The sequence below is a fragment of the Maylandia zebra genome, linkage group LG6 (genome assembly GCF_041146795.1).
Source record: "Maylandia zebra isolate NMK-2024a linkage group LG6, Mzebra_GT3a, whole genome shotgun sequence".
NCBI classification, from domain to species: domain Eukaryota; kingdom Metazoa; phylum Chordata; class Actinopteri; order Cichliformes; family Cichlidae; genus Maylandia; species Maylandia zebra.
This window is the reverse complement of record NC_135172.1, coordinates 11141039-11157167: the sequence shown is the minus strand read 5'-3', so window position 1 is coordinate 11157167 and position 16129 is coordinate 11141039. Positions and strand designations below refer to the sequence as shown.

General features: G+C 41.2%; 1 protein-coding gene, 1 long non-coding RNA gene and 1 other non-coding gene across 3 annotated transcripts in view; 2 read left to right on the top strand and 1 right to left on the bottom strand.

Moving 5' to 3' along the window:
* LOC101463632 (uncharacterized) overlaps nucleotides 1-16129 on the top strand; it is a 56354-nt gene that overhangs the window by 3899 nt on the left and 36326 nt on the right. The gene's annotated exons all lie outside the window — the stretch shown is intronic.
* On the bottom strand, nucleotides 495-567 carry trnav-aac (transfer RNA valine (anticodon AAC)). The gene has a single exon. It is a non-coding gene; the product is annotated as a tRNA-Val (tRNA).
* Nucleotides 5758-11905, top strand: LOC106676693 (uncharacterized). Its single transcript, XR_013098862.1, has 3 exons — nucleotides 5758-8295; nucleotides 9074-9223; nucleotides 11008-11905. It is a non-coding gene; the product is annotated as an uncharacterized LOC106676693 (long non-coding RNA).

Genomic DNA, 16129 nt, shown 5'->3' with positions numbered 1-16129 from the left:
CCTTCCAGTGCTTTACCATGCTCCCTGCTCTCTTTTCCTCAACTGCCTCTGAACTTGCCTGGGCCACGACTGAGTCCAGCTTTGCAGCTCCAGCCAGGTCACAAGACACAGGGGTTTGCTCTGATGTCAACAGGCAGGTCGGTGGAGCCCTCTGGTGATGGATATATGCCAGTGAAACAGGAGGAGGGCTGAGAACAGACAGCAGGCTCAACTAGCAGGACAACATAGCATGTAGCACTTGGAGGAGTCATCACAGTCACTCAGTTCTCAGGAAAATGTAACATCACATAGAACAGAATAGCTCTTTATTGTCATTGTTACAAAAACAATGAAAGGCACTTTGGCATTTCTCCATGTGTGTGAAGTACACAACAGCGTAAGTATTTACACAATAACACAGAAAAAGAAAGCTGCTAAGTTGCGGAGAGCGCCGGGCCGCTGCGTCTGCTCGCGCCGCCATCTTGAAGTAAAAAAAAAAAAAAAAAAAAAAATCATGTTTCCGCCCGGTTTCGAACCGGGGACCTTTCGCGTGTTAGGCGAACGTGATAACCACTACACTACGGAAACTGCGTAACCGTCCGCTCAGTTTTCACAATATGTGAATCATGAATGCATTTCCTTTAATATATTTTCTGTCAATGTTTATGCTTGATTAGAAACTCATAGGCAAAAAAATAACGTGACTATTTCTATAATGTAAGGGCTGCCCTCTCTGCCATCCCACTAGCTGACCTAACTATGCTAAGATTCCCTACATGCACTAAAGTTCTTGGCCACATACATATTGAGTTGCATGGCTATAGAAATCCATACCGTGAAGCCCCAACGCACATTTTTTTAAATTTATGTCATTGGCAGAGGAAGTTTGATGCTGTGCAGAGCCTTGGTGACTTTTACTGCACTCCTACCCATTTATTATGAAAAAGCAGCGCAACTGATTTTGCTTTTTTTTTTTTTTTTTTTTGTATAATACAAAATGATTTGTATGATTTAGATTTATACTTAAGTGGCAGCTATTTACTAGCTTTAGAAAGTTATTTTAAATGATGTCATGTCATGAATAACACAAGCTAGTTTCCATAAAAACTAAAAGTGGTGAAATTCTCAAAAAATGAGCGAGAAGTGTATGTAATTTTACATATTTTGTTGTTCTGTGTGTGTGTTTGATGTGTATCTGAAAAACTCACTGCAACACAGTTTTGAAAACACTGAAAGGACCTCAAAACATTTTTTTTTAACTTAAGAGAGGGGCCGAGGACACAGAAAAGACACACCTGCACAAAAACATGAAAACACAGAGAGCGACACATGACAGAGACACAAGGGGAACCTAATGGCCAAGGAACAAAACAGCGAATACAAGAACTTGAAACATAGAATAAACTCAAGACTACTAAATGAACCTAAACTACACCATGATACATAATAGACACCAAAACACAAGAAACTCAAAACACTGGGTTAAATGACCGAGAACCATGACACAGATCTGTTACCAACATACTGAAATGTCATCAAAATGAATGTAATTGATAAAACTCAGAAAGATCTAAAAAGTCTGTCAGATTAATGCCCGAATGTCACAATATGGTTTACTGACTTTAACAGTTCCTTCATTAATATGTGTATGCATCATGGATCTGACACTAAATAATGTTTCATTTTCTTCCTTTGTACATCCCCAAACTGTTATTCTTACATTTGTATAGTAAAAATAGAAAGATCCTGCCTCAGAGTTATATTGAAAAGCTTGTTTGTGCATTTATTACTTAATGTTTAAATTACTTTTATTGTAATTTATTATAATCAGGTTTTCCTAAAAACGCCTTCAGTTAATTTAATCACTAAAAATGATCAATCACAAGTTCTAAACCCTTTATAACTTCATACATCATATCCTGTCACTTTTCAATCAGTTGGACACGTCTGTTCATTCACGCTTTCCGTGTCTGGGAACAGCAGTACTGAGTAAAATTGCATTTTTGGGGACGAGTTGTATTAAGTTTGTTTTGAATACTTAGCAAACATTCAGCAGCACAGCAGTAGTTGTTAACAACGTCTTCCATGTTCAGTGAGACACTAACTCTCACAATACTTTGCTAGTTTTATTTATGTAGTATCAGGTGCAGCTGTAGTTCCCAGCCATGGTATAACCTACTTCAGCGATGTCAAACTCAATTTAGGGCCATGCACAGTTCACTTTGATCTAGTAGGCTAAACCAGTGAAAGTGCCCTTTCTTTTGGTGTAAAGATGTTTAAATACACATTTAACCCCAATGAATATGAGATAAAGAAGTGCAATTTTGGGTCATATGAGCTCTTAGTTAGTTAGTCTTAGTTAGTTAGTTCAGTTTTCTGCCAAAGCTGGGTCTCTTTGTCAGTGTGAAGCCAAGCGTACTTAAATGTTTTAGCATAAACCGAGCAGATGTTCACCAAACGTCTGGCCCGTGAACTGTGGTAAGAACACGGACTCAACCATGCTGTGCTGAAGTTTGTAGTTAAAAGAGCTCTCGTCCTGTATAAACCGCTAATATTGAGACAGACAGTAAATGGAGAAGTCCTCCAACATTTCTGCAGGATCGTATGCCCCGTTTCCCCTTAGTTTTTTTTTCTCTGATTAGAATACATAAAGTGTGTCCATGTGATTCTATTAGAAAACTGTGTTTTCATTCTGCAAGTTAATCGATATTTGGAGAGGAGAGACTGAGAAGGTGAGAGGTGATGGGACCCTGGGGATACACCAGGACTGATTCAACAGTGTGTGAGGAAGAGGGGGAGAAAGGGGAGCCAGCAGCTGCTAAGAGATGCAGAGGAGAACAAGGGGAGAATAGACAGCTGTTCTCTGTAGTTGAGGAACTGGTGAAAACATTTAAAACAGTTTCTAAAAATTTGCTTCCTGTATTTGCAGAAGTATCTCCAACCCAAACTATAACAGCTGCATACAGGGAACCACTGATGTTTATGCTGCACGACAGGATTTGACAGAGAAAGAAAGAAAAAAAAAAAAGTGAACCACGGACAAGTTTGATAATTCTTTGATTTATCCAGAATATATTTAGTTAAACTGTTGTTTTCATCAAAGTGGGATTGTGCTGGTTTCAGTGGGAAAAGTATGAAGTTTATTTAAATAAAAAGTTCAAAGACCTGTGAAAGGTTGTAAATTAATAAAGTTTGTCAGTATTTTATAAGGATGTCATGTTTCTGTATCACATCTGTCCCGTTTGAGCCTCTTACCCAAACATCAGTCTGTTTGGTGCTCCGATATCTTCAACATCTTACGTAAATTGTACTGCAGTTTTCTCATCCAATAAAATAATATTTACTTCATCAGTTTGTCTTCAGTTTTATGTGAAACATACAAGGATCAAATCTTTTTAGTTTATTTTAGGGATATGGGATATTGTCCTTAAATATAATTAAAGCTTTCAGACAGTGTGTATGAATATTTCTCTGTCAGACAGTCACACAAGTATAAATGATACAAAACAGAAATTTAAACCTTGAATTTTAACTGAAATACAATATTTGAGACAACTACATTTTTTGTTTCAAAATTTTTTGTATAGTAAAATCTCAATAATGTAAATCCTATTACATTTGTAACATCACAATGAAATGAGACTCGTTTCAAGCTACACTAGCAAACTAGTTTACTAGCTAAACTTAGCATAATTGTTGGCTAAAGGGACTCGGTGCATGGTTGTGGTGTTCTCCCAGATGCATCAAACAATACAATTTTCTCTGTTTAAAGTCAAACAAATGATATAAAATAAAGCTCTATTTCCATCGAACATGTCAAACATGAGCTGTCCACCACAGCTGTAGCTGCTTATGGCGCGGTTGCTAGGTAACAGAAACTTTCAGTAGCAATGAGTAATAAACCCTATACTATACAGAGGTAAGAGATCACAATCTTCATATCAGAACTTATATTTAAGTTTCAAAAGTTAAAAACAAAACAAAACAAAAACAAAGAGATGAGATGTTTAAACTGTTTAAGAACTAGTTTTGAAATCATAATACTTTCACTTCACTGCTTTCACAGTCATAGTAACCATGAAACAATTTTAACAAATAAAGAGTTTCGGTTTAACAAGTCTACAAGGTGCCATTGGTGGCTGACGTGTTAAGTAACTTGATAAAGAGTACAAAGGGAATTGAAAAAAAGCACATACTCATAGTGGCTGTTGTGGTGTTTCACAGTTCTTCATATGAAGTCTCAAAATATGTGACCAATCATATCACTAAGTTACTGTTGTCAGAAAAAAACCCACAGTTCGTAGCTTCTTCTGTTCTTTTCTTTGAACTCTCTTTCATAAGTCACACTAGATGTAAAGAAGTGTTATATAGGACAAAGGTAAAGCTTAAATTATCTTACAGACATTGAAATGACAGAACACTGAACACACCCGGACTGGTATGTTCTTAATGTCACTTTATGTTTTTTTAAATTATATTTTAGTTTAATAGGCAGTCAAAACAGACAGGCTAAGAGCAAAGTGCTCTGTTAGGTTGAAGGTCTTTAACATAAGACCGTGTGTGTGAGGAGAGGAATTTTAAATTATATTCTGGATTTAACAGGGAGGCAATGAAAAGAACCAATATTGGAGAAATATGCTCTCTTCCTTTTGGTAGTGCCAGAGCCAGCAAATTGGCCAATGTGACGTGGCGACCCAGTCCTGACAGCAAAGAACGGCAACAGTAGGAGACAAAGCGTGTGATTGGCAGCAGGGCAGAGGTATACCTCTGCCTACATTTGTGAGTAGGGTTTCCACGAGCTGGGCTGGGATGTGATGGCCCCAGTGAACCGGCCGGTCAGCTGCCGGCTCAGCTGCCGGCCCAGCAGCCAGCCCAGCTGCTTCTGATGCTGGGCCAAATGATGCAGCACTGGCGGCGATGTCCGCATGGCAGGCGACGGCCCAGGACGAGCAGCTGGCTGTTCTGTGGGAACAAGCACCACCAAGCAGCACCAGCACGTCCTGCCCTGCTGTCAGTGATGCTCAACTGGATGGCGGAGGGAGAGGATCCACAGGTTTTCAGGCCACGGTGCTGGCATGTCGCTGGCCGGAGGAGGAGAGGGCGACACAGCTTTTGCCACTGACAGGGGTTTTGAGCCTGTCACCAGCGTCTCGGGGGGTGTTCGAGGTCATCTGCTGGGTGGTGTTGTGGATCGCATGGGCCTCTCCCCGGAGGATGTCAGAGAGATGGCAGTAGGAGGCGCACTGTAGGAGGCGCGTATGCTGAACCTTGTGTTCCTCGAGCAGTTTGTGAAGGGGCTGCCCGAGGCCACTGCCCGCTGGGTCCGCTAGCGGCTGGAGGAGGACTATCCTCCGCCTGTGAGCGCTTTGGCACGAGCGATGTGCCCACGGCAGCACCCGCTGCTTGTTGATAGTAAGAGCAACAAGCGCTTTCACGTCAAAAGTCGTCATAAATAAGCCTCCAATAACACCAGAAAAAGTCGCCAGATTTGTCGCTAGTCGCTTTTTAGAAAAAAAAAAAAAAACGACGCTAAGGGGGGTTTGAAAACTCTCTAAATATAGCGACAAAATCGCTAAGTTGGCAACACTGTTTTCAGGGTATTTAAAAAAATTCAAAACAAAACAAAACCGTGCATCTCAATGTGTATTCTCTGAGCATGCGCAGAATTACGCACAGCTGTCATGTGATCCTGTGATCCTGTGATCGAACAAAGGATCAAAGGCTCAAAGAGCGCTGACGTCAAATTCGCAGCCACGAAAGTCTATAAATACCCCCTCTTCACCGTTGCAAACACAGTTTTACTTGGAACATTTTCAGAAACAGCGAGTTGTGTTTAGCAAACCAGAAACCTTTCAGAAAGGGACTATTTTAAAGTTAAATAATTAAGCACACGTATTTTTCTTTCGACACGTTGCATTAAGCTTTTAAAGAAATGTCACGAGAAATAGTCAATAATTCACAGTCTGACAGAGCGATTCCAGCGGAATCAATCGAACTATGTGGGTTAGTGGAGAGAGAAATATCGGAGCCTAGGGACCTTCAAATGAAAATACAAGAACTCCAGTTGGAGTTAAGCACCCTAAAGCGCGAAAAGAAATATTACAAAAAGAATTACTATCGCTTTAAAAATGAGCGTGAACAAATGAGTACAGATGTGCATGACAGGAATGTCCACTTTAGGGAAAGCATGGTTGAGCTTGAAGAAGTGACTCAACAGTCAGATAACATCCAAGCTCTAATTGTTGCAGAGAATAAAAATTTGCAAGCAGAGGTTAGAACCTTTCGGATGATGCTCCATGAATTTCAGGAAAAGGAAGCATCTCTGCTTGAGCAGAACAGCAACATTGTTGCTGAGTTGTCTCAGATTGAAAGGGAGAGAAATGAACAGAAGAAAGAGAACGCACATCTCAAGGAAGCGTTAGTGAGACTTGAGCACCAAGTGGGAGAAGCTCACCATAAAATATCAAAAAAAGAAGAGATAATAGAAAAACAGAATAGAGAAATAGATCACAAGACTGAACAGATAGTTGAGCTGAAAAAAGAAATCTGTACTCTTCAGCGTCGGGTGAGACAGGCTCTGGATGACAAACAGTCACAGGTGGAATCTCTGGAGGCTAAATTGCAGGAACAGGTTAAAACCGTTCAAATGATGCACTGTGACTTTCAGGAAAAGGAAGAATATCTCCTTAAGGAGAACAGCAGCATTGCTGCTGAGATAAACAAATTAAAAACAGCAAACACAAATCTCAAGAAACGTTTACAAAATCTTGAGTATCAAGAAAAGACAACAGAAAGTCTGACACTGCAAATATTTTGGCTGAAAGAAAAAGTCAAAAAGCAAAATTTCAAGATTGTTCATAACGAAGATCTCATAGATGAACTTTATGAACATCTTAAAATGAAAAGAGAAATAATTAATAATCTTCAGGATGAGCTGAGAAGGGAGGAGGAAGAAGAAATATTAGCTGCTGTTCACAACATCACTGGTGAACCTCTGCAGCTGGAGAATCTTGCTCCTGAACCCGAGGAGCTTTTTTTTCCTGCCTTGGAACCACCTCCTGATGTGGTGCCGACACAGGAGAATCTTGGTCTTCAACCTGAAGAGCTTGATTGTCCTGTCTCAGAACCATCTCCTGACGTGGCTCCGACTAGTGGTTCATGGCGTCATGGTGCCAAACGCCTACTTAAAATAGGTTTAGGTGTTGCCGCAGTAGGCCTTATTATACCTGCAGCTTACTGGGGCTTTTCAATGCTTAACAGTGATTGCCTATTTAACTCTGTCTATGGCCTCCTTGAGCCATATTGCCACCTTGGTGATGGATTAGTTCCCTTTTAAAGACTAGTAATGATGGACTGCTTTTCATCCACAGTCCAGAAAACCATACGTTGTTCATGTTAGACAACGTGCGCAACATTTAGCTAACTTGTGCTCTCATTTTTCTTTTCTTTTGCCTCTCACCCCCCAACCAGTCGCGACAGATGGCTGCCCCTTCCTGAGCCTGGTTCTGTCAAAGGTTTCTTCCTGTTTAAAGGGAGTTTTTCCTTTCCACTGTGCCTAGTGCTTGCTCACAGGGGATCATTTGATTGTTGGGGTTTAATTTGTTAAAAAACACAACAAATTAGGTGAGGGGTTCACATAATAGAGAGCACGACAAAAACTACAAATTTTTAAAAAATTTGTTAGTTGCAAATCAAAATAAAGACAACAATTTCTGAAAAACATCTCTTACGGCTCTGTTTATTTGCTTAAATGAACACTTGTATTTTTTGTCATAGAAGAATATATACATTGTCTTAAATATCTAATAATTTTAAATTTAGCCCTGCGCTGCATGAGATAAACTGAGATGAGATAAACTGAGATGAGATAAACTGTGGCACAGACGGCTGTCGGCCTGGCGAGGGAGAGTTCCTCTTCAACCTCCAGACGGAACCCAGTTTGTTACTCGCAGCCAGTGCCGTAGCTCCGCAAACGCACATGACGCACACTGCGTAGGGCACCAAATGGCCGGTAGGGCACCAAAAAAATCAGGGTCGTAAAAAAAAAAAAGTAAACCATATTAATACTATAAATATCATATGCATTAATATGGTTAAACAATACAAAAGCAACATAAAACAATTTTCCCGAGAAAAGGGGTGAATCTGCTTTGTGCCCTGTCTCCAGTCTCCTCCTGGTGCCCCCCCACTCCCAGTGGTCTGTTCTATAATTGGTAAACACCTGTTTGAACATGGCCTCGAAACGGCAACAGGAGTCGGGAGCGGAGAAAAGAAAGAAGAAGAGGAAGCGTGATGAAACTCAGGCGTCGCTTGCCGGTAAGGCAATGTTTAAATAATAATAATAAAAAAAGTTCATTATTGTAGCCCTTGCGTGCACGCTCATGTCCGTCAACTCTGTGATAGCTCCTGTTAGCAGTGTTCATACTGTGTTAACAAATGTTGCAAATGATTGATGTTGGGTAGTTTGTTTACGTTGTGGATATGAATATAGAATGGACTACTAAAAGCAACTCATCATGGTCACTCAATTGACGGTTTTCAGATAACGTTAGCAATCGTGACTCACGATTGCTAACGTTATCGTGATTCGTGAGACTAGCATTTCCCTCCTCAGGTTGCTAGCTGGCTAACGTCATGCATGCTACTGATTAACCTTAACTTTGGGATAGGTCAGTGATGCAGTCAAGTATTATTATCAGATTAGACAAGATTACTTTGTATGTTGCTGCATTTCAGGATATCTATAAAGACGCATATCTTATTTATGCCATTGACGTCTGAACACAAATAGTTCTCGTCTTTCTTTAGGGTCATAGATCAAGGGCGACATCTGTTGGTGAAACTGTAATATGAAACCTATATCTTCCAGTAATATAGATTTCCTACTTGCGCATTTATATCAAATTATGTACAGCATGTTTATATTGCCATTTGCCATTATGAAAATCTATACATGTAAAATATAGTTAGTAATTTTTAAATGTACCAGTGACTTACTTAATTTATTAGTCTTATAATGCAATCTTTCGTAGGCCTACTGTAGATTCAAAATTGTATTTCTGTAAAATCCCTGAATATTTTCTCTTGTATGCAGGGTCAATGCTTAAATATGTTCAAGGAGGATCTCAAGGACAGGATGAACCATCCAGTAGTAGTGCCATCCCTGGACATCAACCACCAGCCATTGTAGACCCTGCAACAATCCCTAGCCAAGAAGAACAAGAACCATCAACCACCAGTTCAGGTACAGTTCCATACACAAGTACCACTGAGAGTCCTGTCACTGAGAGACTATCAGAAAGTGACACTGTGGAGACATGTGTGCCCCCTTCAACCGATCCTGCTCTTTGGCCAGCTCACATTGTAGATGCTGATCGTGTTGAAATTGTGCGGAGAGGTCCTTTTAATGTCAGCTCTGATTTTAATTTTCCAAAGGGGCCTGATGGAAGAGCATTTCACACTAGCCTTAAGTTCAAAATTCTTCCCAATGGAGAAAAGGTTCACCGGAGCTGGTTAGTGTACTCACCGCAGAACAATGCTGTGTTCTGCTTTGCATGTAAGCTTTTCAGTGTGAAGGATATAAAGCTGAGTACAGAGGGCTTCAGTGACTGGTCGAACATCAACATCCGTTTGAGGGGTCATGAGTGTAGCCAAGACCACATACAGTGCATGCTTAAGTGGAGAGAACTGGACACACGGCTAAAGAAAAGCATGGCAATAGATCAACAGGAGTTGACCTTACTAGAGGCAGAAAGGAAAAAGTGGCGAGAGATTCTCAAACGATTACTCTCAATAACTCTCTCACTGGCTTCCAGAAATTTGTCTTTTAGGGGCTCTTCTGACTGTCTTTATGAGCCGGACAATGGCAACTTCTTGAAGGAAGTAGAGCTTATGGCAACATATGACCTTGTAATGGCAAATCACTTGGCCAACATAAAAGATGAAGGTTCCCACACACATTACCTCAGCCCTGAGACACAGAACGAACTAATTCAGATTATCTCTTCAGAAACATTCCGCGCCATTGTGAAGCAAATCCAGTTGGCAAAATACTTCTCCATCATTCTTGACTGTACTCCAGATGTGAGTCACACTGAACAAATGTCAGTCATAGTACGCATTGTTTGTTTCCAAGCACAACCAGATATTAAAGAATACTTTCTTGGCTATATAAATGTGGAGCAAACAACTGGCCTTAACCTGTCCAATGTTGTCCTTGACAAGTTGAAGGAGCTTGGCATTCCATTTGAAAACTGTCGAGGACAGGCCTATGACAATGGGGCCAACATGAAGGGGAAGAAGCAAGGTGTTCAGGCCAGACTGCTACAATTAAACCCGAGAGCATTGTTTGTGCCTTGTTGAGCTCACACGATGAACCTGGTCATAGCTGATGCTGCCAAGTCCTCTCCAGATGCAACTGGCTACTTTGGGTATTTGCAGAAGTTGTTCAATTTCTTTTCCAGTGCCACCCAGCGATGGGCCATTTTAACAAAACATGTGAAATTGACACTTAAATCTTGGAGTGACGTTAGATGGGAAAGCAGGCTTCAAAGTGTAACTGCTGTCCGGAGTCAGACAAAAGAAGTGAGGGATGCTCTCCTGGAGGCCAGAGAAGCTGTAAGTGATGCAGTCGCAAAGGTGGAGGCTCAAGTGCTTGCTGAGGAAGTAGCCTCATTTCGATTTTTGATTTGCTCCATCGTGTGGTGTGAACTTCTTACAATCACAAACCAGGTGAACAAGTTACTACAGTCCAGCTCCATGCAGCTCGATGTTGCTGTCAGGCTCATTGACACTGCCAAAAGTAACCTCTCTAAATACAGACAGTCTGGGTTTGATGAGGCTGTGTCAGCTGCCAAAGAACTCTGTGAGGCCCTGAACATAGAACCACAGTTGAAGGAGAAAAGGCTCAGGAGCACAAAAAGGCAGTTTGCATATGAAGCTGTTGATGAGCCCCTCCATGATGCCCTTAAAAAGCTTGAGGTCACATTTTTCAATTGTGTTGTGGACTCTGCTTTAATCTCCCTACAGGAGAGGTTTGAGACCATGAATCAAGTGAAGGAGAAATATGGAGTGCTGCTTGATTTCAGCAAAGTGAATGGGATGTCCAAGGAGGATTTAAAAAAACACTGCACTGAAGTACAGAAGACACTGACAGATAAGGGAGTAGCTGACATTGATGGACCTGAGATGATGCAGGAAATCATCAACCTTCCTCAGCTGCCACCACAGACGTCTGCTTTGGAAATGCTGTCATTTTTACATGACAATCAGCTTCAAGAGGTATATCCCAATCTGTGGATTGCTCTGCGTATTGCACTGACCCTGCCTGTCACAGTTGCCTCTGCTGAGCGAAGCTTTTCAAAGCTCAAACTCATTAAAACGTACCTGCGTTCATCAATGGGGCAGGAACGTTTAAGTGGTCTGGCTGTTATCAGCATCAATGGTGACGTGGCTCAGAAGCTATCATATGATGACCTTATAGCTGATTTTGCAACCAGAAAATGCAGGCGTGTGCCTCTCTAGGCCCTAGAGAGGCACACCACGCCTGCATTTTCTGGTTGTCAGAGTATGCCCTAGAGTCTAGGGCATACTCTGACAACGAATTGTAAAAATGTTTAACATAGTTACTTAAGGAATGTGGCTTTTGTGTTCAAATTCTTATTTTTCTTATTTAAGTTTCTTATTTAAATTCTATTGTGAAACTATTTGTAAATATATTAATAATAATACTATTATATTATATATATTATTTTTTTATAAAAAAAATTACACATTATTGCCAGGCTCTTTGTTCTTGTTCCAATGTTCAATTTTTGTTTCAGTATTTATTTGTAACAGTATTTTTAACCTCCTTTAACCTTATTTATTTGTTTAACTGTCATGTTTGTTGTTATTTAATTAAACAAATTCCACTGAGAAATTCAAAAGTATTAATGTTTTTTTTTTTTCAGTGGCGGGGGGGGGGGGGGGGGGGGGGGGGCACCATAAAGCATTTGTGCTTAGGGCACCCAAATGGCTAGCAACGGCCCTGCTCGCAGCATCGCAAAATTAGACACAGCAATTTCTTAGAGTCTGGTTTAAGTCCTGAAATGACATCTCCTTACCTGTCACGGTTCTGGGTCAGTTTGAGCCAGTATTTTGAGTTGTTATGTTTTGGTGTGTTTTTGCATTATGGATTGTTTTCTTATTCTCTTGTGGTGCTTTTGTTGGTTATGATGATGATGATGATGATTATTAATCTATGTTTTAGTTATTCTTGTTTAGGGATTAGTTCTTAGGTTTTGTGTTCTCATGTTTTTTGCTGGTTTAGTTCAGTGTCTAGTCTGTCTCTCTCTGTCCAGTCCGTGTCTTAGTTTAGTGTGTATTGTTTCCTGTTTTATTTTGAAGGATTGTGTTTTATGTCAGTGTGTCCAGCTTCGATCCCCTGACTCGTTAGCCCCAATCTCTCCCAGCTGTGTCTCCCTCCTGTTTTCCATTCCCTGATTACTTCCCTGTGTATATTAGCCCTGTGTTTGCCCTTGCTCAGTGCCGCATTGTACCATCGGATGTGTGTTTTATACTGTGGTCAATATTTTCGTGTTCACTACCCTTGTTCAGTTCATGTTTTAATTTCTCCAGCAATAAAGCTGAGGTTTTGAGTTACAATTCTGTGTGATTGGTTGATCCTACAAGTTTGATGGAAATGAGCTTTTGGTGATAATGAGCAGAGGATGTACCCTCAAATCAATAAACATAATTATACACTCTAATCTTATGCTGACTGTAATTGTAAATAATATTTCACATTCAAGAAAATATCTGGAAAATGAATAGTAAGCTGTAGGGCTTATAGCCTAACATTAGAATCTAAAATATGTGAAAACTTAAACTCATTACACCCTGTTCAAATAATGATTCGTGTCTTATTTGCTCATATTAATATCCTAGCTGGCATATTTTGTACTTTCACTCCCATATGGACCCCATTGAAAACAAGATGGCCTATCTCAAGGGGCTGTCCTTAATGAAGTGGAAATCACAACGTTACAAGTCCAGTGTGGTCTTAACGAGGGTAACACGGCTCAGTTTTTATCAATGTCTGTGATTGCTGGCTGGTCTATTTATAAAGGCTTGTTAACAAATATCCTACAAACACAGAAAATGGAGAAGAAAAAAAAAGGACTCGCAAGCCGAACTGGACTGAGGAGCAAGGTTTGTTGCTGGCCCAGTTGGTGAACGAACATAAAGGTATGTTACGAGGAAAATTTGGCCCAACTGTCACTAGCCAAGGCAAGAGGCGCACCTGGGACACAATATCAGGATAGCCCAGCGGATCAAACACCATTCCCATCTGCAGCACCTGCTCCGTCAGCACCCCTGCAGGAGAGCAGATTGCAACTCACAATTGATGTGTTTGAAAAACAAAAAGAAGTCCTTTCCCTTCAGGAGGAGTACTACCACCTTAAAATTGAACACCTAAAAAATAAACCATTTACAGATTGTGTTCTGTGTCTTGCATTTAACAATTGCAGGTGATGTGCAGTAAAACTGTGGTAGTTCTTAATACCATCACAAGTTCTCAAAAGACATGGGGCTACAGCTTGCCTGAAATGTAAATTTGTGAAGTTTGCCCTGTAAGGCAGTCCACTCTGGGCTAGGTTCCCCTGTGGAATGTAAATATCTTCTTCACCACCATCCTCATCGTTGTCCTCATCCTCATCGCCATCCTCCAGAGGTTCTGCAATCTGTCTAACCTTGCAAATATTGTGTAATATTGCACAGGCTATGATGACTTTGCTGACTTTTTCAGGCCTCAGCCACACCTCTCCGTGGAGAACATGAAAGCGCCTCTTAAGCTGGCCTATGCCATGCTCCACCACCGCTCTTGTTGTCTTGTGGGCCCTACAATAGAATACAGAGACCTTTAATTATTTGATGGAAATATTGCACTACTTGGATGCTCTAAGATATTGCTTGCATTTCATTTCCATGATTTTTGTATTGTTTGGCTTACCTGTTATAGTTTAGTTGGGGCCCTTGGCATGGCTGGAGGTAAGGTGTAAGGAGCCATGGTTTGCATGGGTAGCCACTGTCCCCTAACAAGTGGCAATTAGCTGGCACATAGCGTCTCTCAAAAAGCTGTCTGATGCCACTCTCGGAGAGCATTCTCGTATCATGTGTGGAGCCTGGCCGTTTAGCCACAATGTCCAAAATCTTACAGGCCGCATTGAAGACTATTTGCACATTGATGCTGTGGAAATTCCTCCTGTTAACAAAGACAGCCTCGTCCTCTGATGGCGCAATTATTCTCACATGTGTTCCATCAATTACACCCACAACGCCAGGGAATCCTGCAATGTCCATAAATGCCCTTTTATGTGTGTGTAAAGTGCGGGCATCCAGCGGGAATGAAACAAATTGTGTCACAATATTAGGTTGTGACAAAGCTGTCAGTGTTTGGGTGATGACTCTGCTGACAGAGGATTGGGACAGACCCAAGTCATCACTGCTGCATTGTTGCATTTTCCCAGTTGCCAAATACCTCAGGGTTGTGATTACTTTCGTCTCCGGTGTAATAGCGTTGTGGCGTCGAGTTGGTGAAGTAATTGCATCTCTAAGGAGATCCACCACAAACATGATTCCTGCACGATCCAATCTGTAGCGTCTCAATAATTCCCAGTCATCCAGTGTTTGCAGGACATCTCTCCTGCCTCTTCTGTTGGCCATTTTGTGCAGCTGCTTAGGGGAACTCCTAAGCCACTAAAAGTCCTCTTCCCTGCTCTTAGCAGATCTCGCCTTAGGAGCCCTTTTAAGCGCTAGGAATCTTGAGGAATAGCTTTTATATTAACTGGGATTGTCGTGTCACTTTTAGGGGAAATTCTAAGAAAACGTCATGACTCTAAGAATTTTCTTAGAATTTGGCCGCTAGGAGCCACTTTTTGCACAAAGATTCTTTAGGGATACGGGCCCTGGTGTCCTGCAGGTTTTAGATGTATCCTTGAACCAACACAGCTGATTCAAATGGCTAAATTACCTCCTCAACATGTCTTGAAGTTCTCCAGGGGGCTGGTAATGAACTAATCATTTGATTCAGGTGTGTTGACCCAGGGTGAGATCTAAAACCTGCAGGACACCGGCCCTCGAGGCCTGGCGTTGCCTACCCCTGATATAGACAGTGCTTGAAGCAGTTATGACCTTCTTGCCATATTGGCAGAATAAGGCTACGTTCACACTGCAGGCGAAAGCGCATCAAATCCGATTTTTTTGACCCTATGCGACCCATATCCGATCATGCTATGACAGTGTGAACGGCGCAAATCCGATATTTTCAAATCCGATCTGGGTCACTTTCGTATGTGGTACTGAATCCGATACATATCCGATGTTTTAGAAAGCGACTGCTGTTTGAACGGTCAAGTCGCATTAAATCCGCCTTTTACGTCACCGACACAAGACTGAAGCCAATTATCAGCGCCCGAGAAGACATCGCGAACGCTTCCTAGCCATCCAGTGTAGATGTCAGTGAAACTGTTGGGAAGACAACGTAAACATTTTATTTGTACTGTATAATCTGCAGATTCTGACAGAAATCTGCAACTATCCTTTGAAGCACCGCTCCTCTCTTAAACAGCAATAAGGATAATTATTAGGTTATTTACATTATTATGTAAATAACAAAATAACTTAAAGCAAAAATTGGGAAACGTAAAGTCCGAAGTCTTTATATTAATGGCCATCAGTCAAACAATACTGTTTGTTCTTGGTCTAAACAGAGTGCGTTGTGTGTGACATCTTCTTTTGCGCATGCGGGCCGCTTTGAGCGTTCACACTAGAGCGTGTTTGCTGTCGCATTTTATTTGTAGTGTGAACGAGGAGACAAAAAAATCAGATTTGATCAAAAAATCGGAATTGAGCATTAAGACCTGCAGTGTGAACGTAGCCTAAATGACCTGGAAGCTGTTGCACTGTCTGCACCTGTAAACTCCAGGACACGTTTACAAACAATTTTCGTTGTTATTTGCGCTGCAGCTGCAGGTTAGGGTGGAGTTACTGTGTGTGTGTTTACAAGTAGTTTTAAACCTTGTGATCCACAAAACAGCATAACAGTAAAAGAAGAATTGACTGCGTTACAGTCAGTGCGGGAGCGGCGGCTTTGCTCGTGCGCGATTCA